The 6,201-nt window shown below is 32.8% G+C and overlaps 1 long non-coding RNA gene across 1 annotated transcript; it reads left to right on the forward strand.

The window, feature by feature from the left end:
- Nucleotides 1-2,099: 2,099 nt before the first annotated feature.
- Nucleotides 2,100-3,868, forward strand: LOC143080554 (uncharacterized). Its single transcript, XR_012979737.1, has 2 exons — nt 2,100-2,223; nt 3,632-3,868. It is a non-coding gene; the product is annotated as an uncharacterized LOC143080554 (long non-coding RNA).
- The last annotated feature ends 2,333 nt before the right edge of the window (nt 3,869-6,201 follow it).

Genomic DNA, 6,201 nt, shown 5'->3' on the forward strand with positions numbered 1-6,201 from the left:
GCCAGACACGCGTTTCGTCTACATAAGACTCATCAGTAACGCTCAGATCTACATAGTTGTAAAACCAAACAAGTACAAAGTTGAAGAGTATTTAGGACCATAAATTCCAAAAGGTTGTACCAAATACGGCCCAGGTAATTTATTCCTGGGATAAGAAAATCTTTAATTTTTCGAAAAAATCAAAGTTTTGTAACAGGAAATTTATAAAAATGACCATATAATTGATATTCATGTCAACACCGAATTGCTGACTACTGGGCTGGTGATACCCTCGGGGACGAAACGTCGATCGGCAGTGGCATCGACCCAGTGTTGTAAATAGTTACCAAAGGTACCAGGATAAGAGTTTCTAGTAATTATAAAAAAACTATTTTTGCTACATATCATACAATGAAATCATACCACCAAACACACTGTTAATGAATGATTTGTACGTTGGTGTTTTTAAATTTTTGTACTTGTTATTCCCAAGTAAAGAAATATGGTTATTATAGTATTTAAAGATTTTGTATAAGTTATGAGAAGTTATTTATAGTGTCTAGTATATGGAATGAGTAATTAACGTACGCTTTACTTTGTTATTAGCTGTATCAATAACGTCATATATGGTGCAACTTTGTCATGTGTTCAGAACATTACCGTAGGGTCAATATTCTAAGGGAGATCCCATAAGTGTAAATTTATGAGTTTTTAACTGAAAGAATTACTATGTCTAGATTTGTTTATTTATAAGAGTGTATTTTATAAGCATTCTGAGTCGATGACTCCTATATTTTATGTCAATGTTTGACGTTATGCTTTTCATCCTTGTTAGACTATTTACCTCCGTCAATTTAAAAAAAAAACCAGTGCAACGTCACCTTCGTGAGTCTTTCTGTTTTGGTTTACAACAAAGCCCCCGGCGGTAAGAAGCAGCGCATTTATCTGTATGCCTCGCAGTTTATATTATGAGTAAAGGTCGTAGTTTAGATGTGAGAAGCAGCGCAGATAGCTGTATGCCTTGCATTATTTACATTGTCATTGTAAATTTAAGATACCTCGTTTGGTCCTTACAAATATACAAGAGAAAGAATGTTATTAAGTAGCTCCCCCCTGTATGCATATATTATATTGATGTTATAATATTATATATGTATGGAAATTTATCGACTGTTCTAAAACTTTGATACACGTATCAATTTTACTTTTGATTATTTATTCACGTTACCGACGTTCTCTCTAGGTACAAGTCTTGTATTACAACTCCAGTTTCCGGTGCATGTGAAAACACGGAAGGAAACAAAATAGTGCATTTTTTTTCTGAATTTTTTTCTGAACTCAATTTTTTCTGTTTGATTATAGGTTTATGCTGAATTGAAACATATATATAGACTTTAAAAAAATCTTGCATCTTTTGGGGGAGATCAATCCAGGAAAGTGGAAGGATATCATGTTTACTGGAAGGGGTGCGGCCCAGTAAAAACAGCAAACAGAAAGTAGAAAAAAAAATGTTTTGACTTCAGGATTACGTAACTTTTTATTCTTCGTGGCATGACCCACTTTTTTTCGATTAAATGACAATTTCTCATTAGTGCATAGATTATATGAACATGAAAAACATTTTCTATGTAGAATTTTTTATTTGTTTTATTTTCAAAGATCAGCTGTTTTGCATGTAAGCCTATGGAGCAGTCTATTACAAGACTGCAACCTCTAGTTGCTCACTTCCAGACATACCCTCTAAATAAATAAACAACATACGATAACCACTAGCTGATTAGCTTTCTTTCTAGGGATAGTGACTTAAATCTTCTTTTTCGGTATTCCACAATAAGAAATTTTCGTAATGACTGATACATTACCTGCTGTCGTACACTTTATTTAATCATTGTGAATGTTTGGAGTTACCACATGGATCACTGTTTACATCTTACTCTGAAGAAATAATTCCGTGTATTCTTTATTTTGATTGGTTAACTTGTTACCTGGATATAGGACGCTCACAAGTATTTCTTTGTTTCGGGACTAGCCTTACATTCGAAATTTATTGTTGAAATTATTGATATGTAATTTATAACAGTCCGGAATGCGGTTCGATAAAATTGCTCCCCTTGTTTATTTCGCTCTCCTGTCAAATCATGTAATTTCGCTACCTCCAATGGTAGACGCTACAACGATGGGTGTCGTCAAGAAAGGTACGATTAAAGGAATCAGCTAGGAATTAGACGATCACCATCGGTATAGGTGAGTTGTTTAATGGTTGTTGCTTTGGGATAAATGCATGTTTTGGATTAATTCATAATCAGGAATAGCTGGAAAGGAAAGAAACGTGTTGCTACGTGAACCCGGAAAGGCCGGGACGAATTTTTAAAAAAAATCTAGAGACGATCGTTCTGAGTGTGCCACCTACACATTCAAACGTGTACACAAGCACAGTATTCCCTATCTATGTTATGTGTTTTCATAATTATGTGATATAGGGCAAAAAAAGGTAGCAGTTTTTTGTGTCTTGTTGTTAGGCATTTCCAGGGGAGATAATGTTATTGTTCACGGTGTGTTTGATAGGTTTGTTACATTGTAACATTATATAATACACACTCATAAAGTGGATTAAAATAGCCTCCCACACTCAATTAACTGAATTTTAATTATTCTATTTACCGTAGTGCTATTATATAAGACGTCGGAGGTTCATATCACTTATATTCAACGTTTTTATATCCGATTTTTTTTTACTATTGATGTTGAACGGTTCAAAGTTAAAAAAAAATCCGATAAAACCGTTGAATGTAAATGATATGAACCTCAGAAGTCTTATATATTGTCCTTTAATATAAGACCGGAGGTTCATATCATTTACAATCAAAAATTTTTATCGAATTTTTGTTTACTATCAATGTTGAACGGTTCAACGGTTCAACATTGGTAGTTAAAAAAAATCCGATAAAAATTAACGGTTCAACATTGATAGTAAAAAAAAAATCGGTAAACATGTTGAATGTAAATGATATGAAACTCTAAAGCCTTACATTATAGGACTATCGTTTATTAGTTCTTTATCCTAACTAAATGGTGTTGTTTTTTTTTGTGGTGTATATTACAAAAAAAAAAGGGGGGGGGGTCTTTTAAAAACACCAAAATACCTTTAAAATCCTACAATATCTGTTTACAGAATGAGAGAGATATTTCGTATTCTAAAACTAATTTTTCTCACATGTTTGTTAGATATGTTGAAAATACAGAAAAATGTTTAGTACGTATATCCATCCACTCTTTTTCAATTCATTAGTTCAAGATACAGCTCTGAAGAATATGCAATAACCTAACATTGATAATTTAGCTAACAATAACTTCAGTACATTTTTCTAACAAGTGAAGACCAATGAAAACATTTGATATGATTTGAAAACATGGCCAATTAAGTAGGATCTTGTGGTTTCGTAGACATAAATGATAAATCAACATTTTTGATTTATATTTTTCTTTATTTCATATTCTAGTATATTTAATAACATGTTTATATTTTGTGATGCATCTGATGTATCAATCCAGTGGCAGATCTGGGAAAGAGCTCTTAGTTCCGATCCGTTTGTACGGGAAACATGTTGTTGCAACCCCCTCTTTAATTGCCTGTTCGATTTTTTGTTTGCAGTGTCAAAGAGGGAGATAGACAGCAGTTTTATCAAGAAGTTATGTGAAAGTTCTGCTATACAGCTGACAGTCAGGAATTATTCTGAAGTACACATTTCGACCAGAGGCATGGAACAGAGAGGAGAGGTTTTAAAGTACCAGATGCTTATCTGAGATTCCAATTTGAACTAAAGAAATCAATATATAAAGATATGTAGGAGAAATAATCTATATGAATAAAGTTATGCCACAAAAGGAACTTATTTGTTTTTATATTCAGAATTTGACAACCGTATCCATAACAGAAGAGATGTGAATGCATCCTTAGTCTTGTAATACTGATGGTAATAATTTATATAATTTCTGAGATGATAAGCAGTGCCATTGGTTTCCCCTTTCTCCTGCTTCAAAGAACTTGATCATCTGAACTCTTTTTTTTTTTAAATTGGAGCCCTGTACGAGAACAGTTAAAAGAGCATATGCTTAATTTTCGTTATCTTTTAGAATCATCATTTTTTTTAAAAATAAAACAGGTTGTACATTCTACATAAAATATGCCAGTCAACCGTAAATGTTAACACCCAAAAAAGGTCTTTAGTATATTCATTTTTCAACTTACAAAATATGTCAAAGGTTTAAGCAACTCACACATTACCATGTGACTTAAGTTTTTGATTTGTCAATATCAAGCAAACTCGATATTTTCCATAACATCATAATAGTTCCGTTTAAAACAACAAAGGACTAACTCTTGTACAAAACTGTAACAGATTATAAAAGACTGTCTAGTAAGTACAATTTTAACCCAAGCCTCTGCTCTTTTAAGCACCGTCTTAGCAACGGCTTGGTTGATTGTAAGTGTTCGGTGCAGACTGAAGACTTGAGACTATACCTTGGAGGTAAGTATGTATAAGAACAATGTTTTCAAGAATATAGACGGATTCGGGGGAGCGGGGCCTTCGTCGGAAAAATATGTTTGATTTAACATAGGGAATCACTGAAGCATGACTGGAGCGAGCTCCCCTTAGTTCAGTCAGCGCCCCCCCCCCCCCCTAAATGTAATATTCTGGAACCGCCACTAATTGTTTTAACAGTGCGATGGAAGTCTTCAAATGTATATTATAAATAAAAGATAATGAAAGTCTTTGTGCTGGTTATTCACATACGGGAACGATATTTTAACTTCAAACTGTGAAAAAGAGTGAGTGGTAAGATTCATTTAAAAAAAATGTATGATCCAAAATTCGTTCGAAAAAATATTGTTGTCAGGCAAAATTTAAACCCCAAAAAATATTATGAATTCTGATCTTCTAAAACCTTAGTGTTAAGTTCTGAAAGAAAAAAATATTTGATTGATGGAGGCCGACAATTATTGTCCGCGATCAGACAAGAAAACCATACCCCCTTTGAAGTTAAATTATCAACTTACTTCCTTGTTGATGGATTGTTTCCTGGCTTGCTTTGGTAGAGTATTGTTGCATGTTTCACACTCGAGTAATATATATACGCATGTGTAGTACATGAAATATGAAGAAACCGGTGTACTACTATAGTACTTAGCTTGTAATAGTGAGCATGTATGAGAAAAATAGAGTGAGCCACCGTATACGGTAAAAATTTATATAAGGGAACTTTGATATTCTTGGATCTTTTTCTGAGTTGTGAAGAACTAACATACAACTAACAGTAGGACGGTTATTCAAGTAAAGTACTATAATACAATCGAGTCTTTATGTGATAAACTATAATAAAATTGAGTCTAATGTAAAACCGTTAAATAAGTTAAGACTCTTAATGTCTTGAAAATTTTCGACTGTAGGTAAACCATTAAGAACAGAAAAAGATATAAATAGTAAATTCAAATCGTATGAATCGTATGAATAATATTGGCGAACAAAAAAGTATCGCATTATGTCGTCGGACAATTGTAAGATGCTATAAGATAGACTAAAATTGTATCGAAAATTTAGCACAAAAGAAATCATGAAATAACTCAGTGCAATCCCAATTTAAGATGCAAACACATCAAAAGAAAAACACAATCACACCATATCTCCACATGACACAAAACAAAAACCAACTGCAATGAATAACAAATAAGACACAAAGAGTCACAAGAAATAAAAGAAAAATCCATTCGCTGGCAACCACCGACTTATTATACTGTATAATCGAACACAAACATAGCCAAAATATGACACCAAAGAAAAAAGACGCAAACTAAATTACAAGAAATTGCAAGATCAATAAATGATGTATAAAAAATAATTCCGAACGACAAGTTGGTTAACACAAACAAAAAGGAATACAACGGTATAAATTTATGCTACCCCAAAAACTCAACTTCACATTTGGTCAACCCATCCGGGTTACTGTATAACTAAGGTGTAACAAAATGTGTAACAAAACTTTTTAAAATAATACAGAAATTATGACTGTCGATGTAATTGTAATTGTTTAAGAAAAAACATGCCAAACATGCAAATATTATTTAAAAAAAATTAGTTTGAATCACTTAAAAGTCATGTGATGTTACATATAGAGGACGGGTGTGTTCGATGCGTAAATTAATTAACAAAACCCCGTCATATA

Source organism: Mytilus galloprovincialis, chromosome 6 (assembly GCF_965363235.1).
Source record: "Mytilus galloprovincialis chromosome 6, xbMytGall1.hap1.1, whole genome shotgun sequence".
NCBI classification, from domain to species: domain Eukaryota; kingdom Metazoa; phylum Mollusca; class Bivalvia; order Mytilida; family Mytilidae; genus Mytilus; species Mytilus galloprovincialis.